This window comes from Ictidomys tridecemlineatus, chromosome 4, assembly GCF_052094955.1.
Source record: "Ictidomys tridecemlineatus isolate mIctTri1 chromosome 4, mIctTri1.hap1, whole genome shotgun sequence".
Classification (NCBI taxonomy): Eukaryota; Metazoa; Chordata; class Mammalia; order Rodentia; family Sciuridae; genus Ictidomys; species Ictidomys tridecemlineatus.
Window position 1 is genome coordinate 139,324,326 of NC_135480.1, and position 11,583 is coordinate 139,335,908.

At 37.8% G+C, this 11,583-nt stretch overlaps 1 long non-coding RNA gene across 1 annotated transcript; it reads right to left on the minus strand.

Moving 5' to 3' along the window:
* Positions 1-2,025: 2,025 nt before the first annotated feature.
* LOC144377258 (uncharacterized) lies at positions 2,026-8,115 on the minus strand. The gene is made up of 2 exons (XR_013438069.1): positions 7,830-8,115; positions 2,026-4,451 (listed from the first exon to the last, which is right to left on the minus strand). It is a non-coding gene; the product is annotated as an uncharacterized LOC144377258 (long non-coding RNA).
* Between the last annotated feature and the right edge of the window lie 3,468 nt (positions 8,116-11,583).

Genomic DNA, 11,583 nt, shown 5'->3' on the forward strand with positions numbered 1-11,583 from the left:
CTCCTCCTCCTCCTCCTCCCCCTCCTCCTCCTCCTCCTCCTCCTCCTCCTCCTCCTCCTCCTCCTCCTCTTCTTCTTCTTCTTCTTCTTCTTCTTCTTCTTCTTCTTCTTCTCTCTCTCTCTCTCTCTCTCTCTCTCTCTCTCTCTCATCTCTCTCTCTCCTTGTATAACTTGTAACTCTGTTCAGGTTTTCTCTTCTTGCTCTTTCACTTAACAATCTCTTCTGCTATTGGTGTTTAGGTGTAGAAATATATCTCATGTCTTCTCTTATCTGCCCTATGAGAATCTAACATCATGTCAAACTATCTTGATTGGTAGAAATTTGGGTTATTTCCAACCTTTTGCTCTTAAAAATCCTGCTGTAGTGACTAGGCTTGCATACAGTTATTTTTATGTTTTCAGGAGTTATGGCTTTAAAATGTATGTATATTCCTGCATAATGAATAGAGTACAAATTATTTTGAAACACTGCTGAATTCACACTGGTCTTCCACTGTCTGGTATCATCTTAGTTAATATATTGAAAACTTGCAGCTGTCAGTGGAGCATGGTGGCACAGGCCTGTGATCTCAGAGGCTCAGGAGGCTGAGGCCAGAGGATCTCAAGTTCAAAGCCAGCTTTAGCAAAAGTGAGCTAGCTCTAAGCAACTCAGTGAGACCTTGTCTCTAAATAAAATACAAAATAGGGCTAGGAATGTGTGTGGCTCAGTGGTCTAGTGTTCCTGAGTTCAATCCCAGTACCCGCCCCCCACCTTGCAGGGAAAGAAAAAAAAATCTTGCAAATGCCATCATGTGGGGGTCTGAGAAAATATCTAAAACAGAAAAGAAAGCCAGGAGAGATGGCACATGCCTATAATACCAGCACCCCTGGGTTCAACCTCTGGTACCAAAAAAAAAAAATCTAAAAAGATATCTCATACTAGAATATATAAGCATTTTACTACCCCCAGGAAAATGCATGAATAATTCTTAAAGCAAAGAAATTGCATCTCTCTGTAATTTTTACTTAATTGTGCTTAAATGTTAATATAAGATGAGATAAACACCATATGATTAAAAACCCTTATATAATAACAAGACTAAACAGTTTTACAAAATCAAAACAAACAGATTTATGAAGATGATCACATTCAAGTCAACAGTGCTATTTTGATTTGATAGATCATGTGGCTTCTGTAAAAGCTAGCAAGCTCCTTTTTTGTGAACATGGTACTAACTGTGGGGTTGAGGAATAAGGAACCAGCAGTAAGGAAGGGGTGCAGATTCTTTGGAATTGAGTTCACCATCCTCTTGTGTCCTTGTAATGACTGACTGTCCCACTACTCTCCACTCAAAGTACTGTGCAGCTGCAGCACTCCATTATTTGTTCTTTAGTTTAGGCAAAAGTAAACTTTGGTTGCCTTCTATTGTGTTCCTTCAACAATTAAAGATATACTGCTCAGTAATAACACAACCTTGATTGCATATTAGCATTTAGCTATGCAGTTCGATCTGATGATCCCAAATATTATACATATGTGTGTATTCAGGTATACAGATATAGATTTACCCAATGTTTGATATCTAGAAAACAAGAGAGCTGAGATTCAAACTGATGTCTTTATATTTTACTACACAACCCAGACTAAAACAGACTGTTTTTTTGTTTTTGTTTTTGTTTTTTAATAACTTGAAGATACGAAGGCAGAACTAGGTGTAATCCATCAGGAGATCCCTGCAATCTGAATTCAGATCATGGTAGCCCAGCTTTGCCATGAACTAGATTTGTGAATTTGGACATGTTCCTGAACCACTCTGAGTTTCAGATTCCTCATCTGTAATGCATGGAGACTGCATTATGATCGTTGCAAGGCTGTCTTACAGTTCCAAACATCTTCAAAAACTTTTTCATACTAGCAAAACATTGTATATATGAGAGAGGAATGACTCAAGCAATATTCTTCCTTTTTGCTATATATTTTCTTATTTTATCACTAAGCATCGAACAATGGGGCCAAAGCAAAGAATGAGAAATTATCTTCTGAATGTATTTAGTCCAGATAATTTAATGCTAAAAGAATGATCATTTAATGAAGGCTGAAGTAAAAGAACAATAAGCAAAGAAAGAAAAACCCCTATACACTCTAATGAATCATCACATTGGAGAAGAAAAAGGCATTACAGAAATTGGTCAGTAAAGTCCCTCATTTTCTAAATACAAGTTATGATATTTCCCTATGATCACACAACTTGGTTATATCATAGACTGAATTTATTACCTGAGTTGTTAATACCTAATAGTACCCTCAGAGTCATCTTCTCAGAATCGCCACCCAAAATACAGAGAAGTAAAGCAATATGAGAGAGAAGTTAAGAAGACTCTGAAATCAAATTGGTGACATTCCAACATCATCACTTACCACGAGATTTTGAACCAATTACACAAACACTTTATGTCTCTGTTTGCTACATTTATTAAATGGAGGTGATAATAATTACACACATCTAATTCAGCAGAATAATTAAAAGAGTGAGCCATGTAAATTGTTTAGCATACAGTTTGGCACACAAGAAATAGTAAATATTAGCTAGAATTAATATTAGATTGTATATTTAATACAATGGTTAAATTTGGCTTAATGTTTGGTCTAATATTTAAGCCAAATTCATTTAATGTTTTAATTATGTCTTTTGCACTACTCAGAATTCTCCTTTTTCTTTTTTATAATATCTTTCCATATTTTAATTGGTGTACTATAGCTATACATAATAATGAGATTTTTTTGTCATATATTCATACATGCACACAATATAATTTGGTCAATACCACTCCCCAGCACTTACCCTCTCTCTTTTCTCCTACCATCCCCTGGTCCCTTTCCTCTATTCCAATGATCTCCCTTTGATTTTCATGAGATCCACCCCTGTTATGGTTTGGATATGAAGTGTCCCCTAACAGCTCACTTATGAGACATACAAGAAGGTTCTTAGGAGAAATGATTGGGTTGTTAGAGTCTTAACCCAACAATGATAATTTAATCCCCTGATAGGGATTAACTGAGTGGTAACTAAAGTGGTAGGGTGTGGCTGGAGGAGATGGGTATTGGGGTTTGGCTTGGGGTATATGTTTGTATCTGGCAAGTGGAGTCTCACTCCAATTCCTGATCACCATGATGTGAGCTGCTTCCCTCCGCCACCCTTTCCCACCATGATGTTTAGCCTTACCTCAAGCCCTGAGGAATGGAGCCAGCCTTCTGTGGACTAAGACCTCTGAAACCATGAGCCCTCAAATAAACTTTTCCTCCTCTGTAATTGTGCTGGTCAGATCCTTTTCAGCAGTGAAAAAGCTGACTAAAATAATCACCAACTTTCCTTTTCCTTTTTCTTTTCTTGCTTTCACATACGAGAGAAAAACATATGAACCTTGACCTTCTGAGTTTGGCTTATTTTGCTTACATTATAATGGTCTCTATTTCCATCCATTTTTCTAGAAATGGCATAATTTCATTTTTTATGACTGAATAAAACTCCATCATAAATATATATTTTTTCTTTACCCATTTATCCACTGATAGACACTAGGCTGGTTCTGTAGTTTGGTTATTGTGAATTGTGCTGTTATATACATGGGTATGTATGCATCACTATAGTATGATGACTTTAATTCTTTAGAATAAATGCCAAGGAGTGGTATAGCTGGTTCTTATGGTGGTTCCATGCCTAGTCTTTTGAGGAACCACCAAACTGACTTCCATAGTGGTTATATTCATTTACAATCCCACAACAGTGTAAAAGTGTTCCTTTTCCTCCATAACTCTACAGCATTTATTATTGCTTGTATTCTTGATGAATGCCATTCTAACTGGTGTGAGATGAAATCTCAGTGTAGTTTTCATTTGCATTTCCCTAAGTGTTAATAATGTTAAACATTTTTTCACATATTTGTTGGCCTTTGGTATTTCTTCTAAGAAGTGTCTGTTTAATTCATTTGTCCATTTATTAATAGGGTTATTTGACTTTTTGGTGTAACATTGTTTTGAGTTCTTTATATATTCTAGATATTAATCCTCTGTCAGAAGAGTAGATTTCAAAGATTTTCTCCCATTCTGTTGTTTCTTTCTTCACATTCTTAATTGTTTCCTTTGCTGTGCGGAAGCTTCTTAATTTGATGCTTTCCCATTTATTAACTCCTGGCTTCATTTCCTGAGTTTTAAGTGTCTTATTGAGAAAGGAATTAGGTCAACCCCTTGTGTTTTCTTCTAGGAGTTTCTGGCCTAATTCTTAGGTCTTTGAATCATCTTGAATTGATTGTTAAGATTTTAATTATTCTAAAATGATCTTTCAAGGGTTGTCGGTCTAGATGTTGACTATGATAAAAGGGGTCCACTCTCAAAAATGAATTCTGAGAAGTTTCCTGAGTATGATGTTGTTTTCCACTGCAGTATCCTAATGCCAAGTTATTTCCTTGAAGACCCTGCAAAAATAAATTACAAATTTCATGTAAGGAACATTTCATCCACTATTATCAAGATTTTCATCCCCCATTAATCGGTTGATGATTTGATTTTTGCCAATATATGGACATCACTTTAATATCACCATATTTAGCCGGCAGCAATTAAATCCATTTATCACACAGTGTATGGATCTCAAAATGCCTTTATAACTGTTTATCTCATCTTTATGGACCTTTAAATTTAATAGCTTTATGCAATAAAGAAGTGATTTCTAAAAGTTAAGCATCTCTTCAAGGCCACTGCCAGGCTGTTTAGTTGATCAAAATTATGATGTCATCCAGACTCAGACCACTGTTTGTCCTTGCTCTCCAACTTGTCCACTAATTAGCAATGTGGGAGAGTAGGGAGGCGGGAGTTTTATGATCCCCTGTCATTAATCAAGGACATTCATCAAAGGAAATATCAGTTCAGTTCAGGGAATATTAATATTTCAGTTTTGCTCTGGTTCAATAGTTTTAAGATAATATATAGGTTCATTTAAAATTTCCAGTGCAATAACCAACCTCAGAGTAATCATTCCTCTTCTTCCTCCTCTGAAATGAGAACCCCAGAACAATGTAATCCATAAAACTAGCTCAGGGGCACATTCCCAATCTACCTCTTCCAACCACTCGTTTTCCCAGTTGTCAATCTTCTTTCAATCAACAAAATATCACCATTCTCTTCCAGTTCCTGAAACTTTCATTAATCCCATCTATCACCACTAGCCCACTCCTCCCCCCACCCCTGTAAACACTCTTCAGTTTAGTTTCTTTCAACTTTATTCATCTCCTGCTCCCACAGCACTCACCTCCCCCCCACACACACCACTATATTTATTTAATTAGGCCAAATCTGGTTCTTTCACCAAGCAGCCCTTCATTCTAACTAGCAAGCCAAGAAAATCTAAGAAGACACCTTAGATAGCATAATAGTCAGACACAACTTTGCTAAAACAGGCATGAACACTTTTGTTCCCCACCCAAAAGATACTTAGGAGGTGAAAAGAGTAAATTAAGGTGAATTAATGCAATCAGTGTTTTGAGGGATGAAAAAATTTACTGAAGAAAATATCACATTTAAAACAAAGTTGTTTTAAAATTAAAACTAGGGAAAAAAAACAGATCCTAACAATTATTAATAGTCGTAAACTGAATTCTGTGTTTCTTTTCACCAATCCACAGAGATACCATGAAAAGCAAATTGACAACCTGCTTGGGAGCTGTGAGATTAGCCTTTCTTACCCTCACCACTATGGACATCTGGGCGGATAATTCATTGTCCTAGAGACTGCCTTGGGCACTGTAGGATGTTTAGTAGCATTCTTAGCTTCAGTAGCAACTTCCTCCAGTGGTGACAACCAAAAATGTCTCCAGATACTACAAAATGTCCTCTAGGGGGCAAAGTCATTCCAGGCTGAGAACCACTCTCATAGATGAAGGGTACATGCACCTGCTTGCCCTAGATCAGGAGTCAGTAAGCAATGGCTCTGGACCAAAAGAAAAGCCCACTGACTATTTCTGTAAATAAAGTTTTATTGGAACACAGCCACACTCATTCTTTTGTTTATTGTCTAGGCTGTTCCTTACTAAGAAAGCAGGATTAAGTAAGGGTAAGGGCAATTTTATTACCCACCAAATCAAAAATATTTACCATCTCTCTCTTTATAATAAAGTTTTGCCAACCTGTGTCCTAATCTATCGGTTTTAAACATTTTCTTAGTGATGACAACTTTTTATAATGAAATCTTACATAAAACTTGTGTCAGACAAGGTCTAGACAGAACATTCCACTTGGGTAATTTGAGGAAGTAAAGCATATGCTGAATAATTTATATAAGTAATTTCAAAGGCATGGCAAGGTGTAGAGAAATTAGCAAGGGCTAAGGAAGCTGGGCATTATTATCCTCTCTTGGCCCGAAAGGGGGAAGACCAAATGACCCAGGAAGAAAACAGGAATAATAGCTTTCTTCACATGCTAGTTCTCCCTGTGGCCAAACCCAAACAGAAGCAAGAGGGCAAAAAAGTCATGTAGGTTAGCTTCACAGGTCACAGAGTGGCATGGAGAAGGAGACAGAGTTGAACTGGGGGAAAACAGAAGGTATCCCACATATAGCCTTAACATCAAACACCAAAAGCTGTTTCCGTGATGTTTAGTGGAGAAGGTATTGAGATCAGCACAGGTTAGCCTTTTCTCTGACCTACTAACCCAAGGCTCCAGGAAACACAGTTTGAAAATACTGTCCTAAATTCTTTTCTGATTCTTAAACTTTGTTTCCTTTCTAAAACAAAGTTCCATGGTCAGATATTTCAGTGCTATCTTTCTAACAAACTCCAATCCTTAAATCCATTCCCACCATTCAAGCCTTCAATCCCCAAGTCATCAGACATGCTCCCCATCCCTTCCTGCCTTCCATTTTTTCTACTTGTGTTCTCAATCTTCCAAGCATTGAGAGAAAAAATTAAAAAGCCCTGATACTGACTTCTCCCAATGTCATAACATCAGACAATAAGGTCCTAATTTCTGCTCAGCTTCCCCAAACTCCCAGGTCTTAGATGAAACTTCCTTGAATATTCTATCAGCAAATCTGATAATCTTTTCCTGAAACCTCAACAACCTTCACTTTTCTGAACTTTGGAGGCTGGGGCAGGAGGATTGCAAGTTTGAGGCCAGTCTAAACAATTTAGCAAGGCTCTGTCTCAAAATAAAAAATAAAAATGGCTGGGGACGTAGCTCAGTGGTAAAGATTCTTCACCATTTGGTAGCAAAAACATTTCCTTCAATCCTTCCCTTGGATTAGTTCTCCTGGCTTCCATAATCCCATATATTTGATTTTCTCATAGTTTTGCTCCTCTTTATATCCTTTACTAACACTCCTAATTGAAAGAAAGAAAATTCTCCAAAGGATCTAATAATAAATGACTACCACCAATAATACAATTAAAATCATAGCTTGTAGAATGCCAATAACCTTCCCTTAAGAAAATTCATAGAATTAAAAAATTTTTTGAGTAAGTAGTTTCCATACAACCGGTAAATAACACGACATGGTTCTCTTCCAAGGCCTTCTTACATAATCCATTTCTCTTAATGTTACAGTTTCCCTAGTCTTGAAACCCCAAAATGACTCAGAAGTTTTAGACTAGGAGGATCTTCAAGGTCATCTAGTTCAACGCCACCACTGTATGGATGAGAACATTGACTTCCTTATCTCCTTTCCTTCAGATAAAGATTCTAAGAAAATAGCCTGAGGCTGCTTTTACTAGCCTTTCTCTTGTGGCCTTAGAAACTTTATTATTGTTTTTTATTTTTTATTTTTTTATTTTTTGGTAGGTGGGGGATGCTGGGAATCAAACCTGGGGGTTGTGAATGCTAAGCACTGGCTTAACACAGAGGTCCTTGGTCAGCTCCCATTATCATAGTTGTAGCTGTCTCCTGTGAGGTGCTGTCAGGCCTCTATGTACAGGCTTTAGTCTTTGTGGAGTTTACTTTTACGTGTCCACTTGACCGTGTAACAGGGTGCCCAGACTTGCTCAAACATTATTCCGGGTGTGTCTGCGAGGATATTTCTGGATGCAATTAATATTTGATTCAATAGACTAGGTAAACAGATTGCCTTCCTCATGTGGGCAGACTTCATGTAATCTGTTGAAAAACAGAACAGAAGAGAAAAGGCTGAGTAAGAGAAACCTTCTGCCTGATTACCTTTGAGCTGAACCTTTCATTTCTTACACCTTCAGTTTTGAATCAAAACCTCAGCTCTTCCTACATCTGGAACCACACCTTCAGCCTTCTGGGTCTTCAACCTTCTGGCTGAAGATCTGGAGACTCGTCATGCTCCATAATCACCTAAGCTAATTCCTCATATAGATTATATGATAAATGGCTATGTCCTATTGGTAGTTTCTTTGGAGAATCTTGACAATTAGAATCTTCTCTCAAACTCTGCTCCAATATTTTCAAAACCAAGTTTAAACTCCAGGCACTACCAACCAGGATGTATGTAGTGCCTGGGACTTCAACTCAAATATAAAATGGAGCCGAGGTGTGGTGGTGCACACCTGTAATCCCATCAGCTCTGGAGGCTGAGGCAGGAGGATCTCAAATTCAAAGCCAGACTTGACAACAACAAGGTGCTAAGCAACTAACTGAGATCCTGTCTCCAAACAAAATACCAAAATAGGGTTGGGGATGTGGCTCAGTGACCGATTGGCCCTGAATTCAATCCCTGGTACCTCCCCAAAAGTGTGAAATGGAAGTTTATTTTTATTTTATTCACTCTTTGACTTATTCATTCAATAAGTATTTGTGAAATGTGCACTATGTGCTAGGTATACAAAACTAGCTCCAGGACTCCAAGAGTTCATTGAGCAGTAGGATCAACAGGCATGTAACAAAAAATAAAGTCTCAATTTAATACAAGTATACATGGCAAAGCCTAGACCAGAAGAAATAAAGGGTGGTTTGGGGTTGGGGTTGCTATTAGGAAAGATTTCCTGAGGTGTAGGCAGGAAGAGGGCAGGTTCTTCTTTCGACCATGTAACAGGAAGAATGACTTGATGGAAGAAATAATATTTCAGGCAAAGAACAAAGTACAATGGAATACATGAAACAGCTGTGGGGGTGGGGAGTAGTCAGGTGTTTAAGAGTTAATCATGATTTTCAGATCTTATGAGAATATATATATATATATATCCCAAATGTTTTCTCTGTAAGCCTTCCTAGCTTGCCATTTCAATTGTGAGACTTTTAATGGAGGGAAGGAAGGAGGGAGGGAGAGAGGGAAGGGAAGGGAAGGGAGGAAGGAAGGAAGGAAGGAAATAGTAACAGGTGAGAAAGATTAGGGCTAATGGGTACTTGGGTTTTGGTGTTGGTGGTGGTTTTGTTTTTCTTTGGAGATAAAACTGTTGGAGATAGTAATAGCATGAGTGAAAACTATTTAAAGAATGGTTACTGAGGGACTTTATGTTCTCTTGTGCTGGGGAAACTGTTGTATTTAGTTATTTTGAATTTGCATTAAACCACAGTACAATTCAAGGACTGAGCCATATGGATCACCTCTCATTAAACGTTACAGTCATCATTTTTCCTAATGGCAACATCATTCTTTTCATCTATATAGACAGGAAACATTAAAGTGTAGAATAGAATTTGACTGAAATTCAATTGCTTCCTTTTCTGGCTGTGGTACTAGACTGACTAACTCTAAGCAGCAATTCCAGTCTCGGACATGCAGATGGGTTGAAGAACATAACTGAACTCAGACCCATGAGGTACAAAAGATATTGTCCAGAAGTAAAGTTGTTTACATATTTTTTTCTCTTTAAAGGATCATTTCTCTTTTTCTCTCTGCTTTATATGGAAATGCAGGTGATATTATTTGAATTCCCTCTCAATTTACTTTTCACAATTACATCAGATTCATCTTCCTAAGGCATCATTTGTGGCTTAAAAATTTTCCTTAGTGACTACCCAGTGAATTCCAAACCATGCAGTCTGATGTTAAAATTATTTCATTAGCTGCCATCAACCCAACCTTCCCATACTTGCTTCCTCTGACTGCCCTCTACTATACATCATCCTCTATCTAGCTCCTTTGTGGGGAGGAAAAGAGGACTTATGCTGTTGTCTATGCTTTGGAATAACAACTTAGCTCAAATGCCACCACCTTTCATGACAAGTTGCCAAGGTCTCGGCTTGGCACCAGAATCACGAGCCACCACACACCTTTGTAGGTTCAAACAGCAATTCTTTATTCCAGCTCTCTCACCGCCTCCACACAGGTCCAGGGGCAATCGCGTTCTCCTGTCTCCCGCACAATTCACCTACTCCACGAGGCTATCTCCAAATCTCATTTTAATCTCACGAGAACTCAACAGGAACAAGCAGCAGGAACACCCTAATCCCAGCAATAATCTTCAACCTCTAACTTCCCTAAAACCCATTATCTTAAACTGGCAACGCCTTAAACTCAAGGAGCCGGTTACTTCCTCAAACCTGATCAGCTCTAAACCCGGATCAGCCTTGGTCCTTGAGCAAGGTCACCTTATTAAAGCATGCATGCAATGTCCCATCGAATGTCCTCTAAGCAGCATGGGGTACGCTTGGCAAGGAAATTTCGATGCGTCATTCCTACTTGGTAATGGCCCTCAGCAACAAGTAAGACACCATCATGCTTCTTTTAAATTCAGATGGTCATCAGTTTATAATGCTCCCAAGTAATACCACCTTTTATAGTAAATTCTATTATAAATCCATATGAACACTCTGCATGGGTCATACTAAAATGTTTATTAAGTACCCACAATGCATTGGGCACTGTACCAGCTTCTGTGTGATAAATAGGAGATGATATTTTATTAGCATACCCTTTGTGCTAGGCCCTATTCTAAACATTTTATATGTATTAATTTATTTAATCTCCACAGCAACCAAATGAAGCAGATGTTATGTGTTTCTCACATTTTACATATGAGAATAGCAGGACAGGGGGATTGAATAAATCACTCAACTTGTCACAACTTGTAAATGTCAAAACAGAATTTGAAACCCAGAGACTAGAGTGATCTCCTATACTAACTCCTGGTGTTTTTTATTTAGAGCAAGAGACCTTGGGGCATGAATATTTGCAATATTTGTGAATTTGTTTGAAAAACAAATTCAAATTTCTCTTCAGTAAATATAAGTCACTCCCATAAAATGTAATCCTTACTCAATTATTATAGCAGTTAAAAACATTTCAATGTCATATTTGACTAGTTGGTAAATATATTTTATGTTATATAATCAGGGAAATTTTTGTAGTGTGAACCTTTAATTTCAATTGTTGTGGTTAGTTCGATCATAGTGGACAGCCTCAAAAATGAACATCCATGAACCCATCTCCTGGGACCTGGAATTCCTAACCTTTTTATGGTTGTCTTCCACATTTTACCAGATTGGTCTATGTGACTGGTAGAATATGGTAAAAGTAATAGTATGCAACTTCTTTCTCATATTGGGGATTGAACCCAGGGATGCTTAGCCACTTAGCCACAACCCCAGCCCTTTTTATTTGTGTTTATTTAGAGAGAAGGTCTTGCAGAGTTGCTTAGGGCCTTGCTAAGTTGC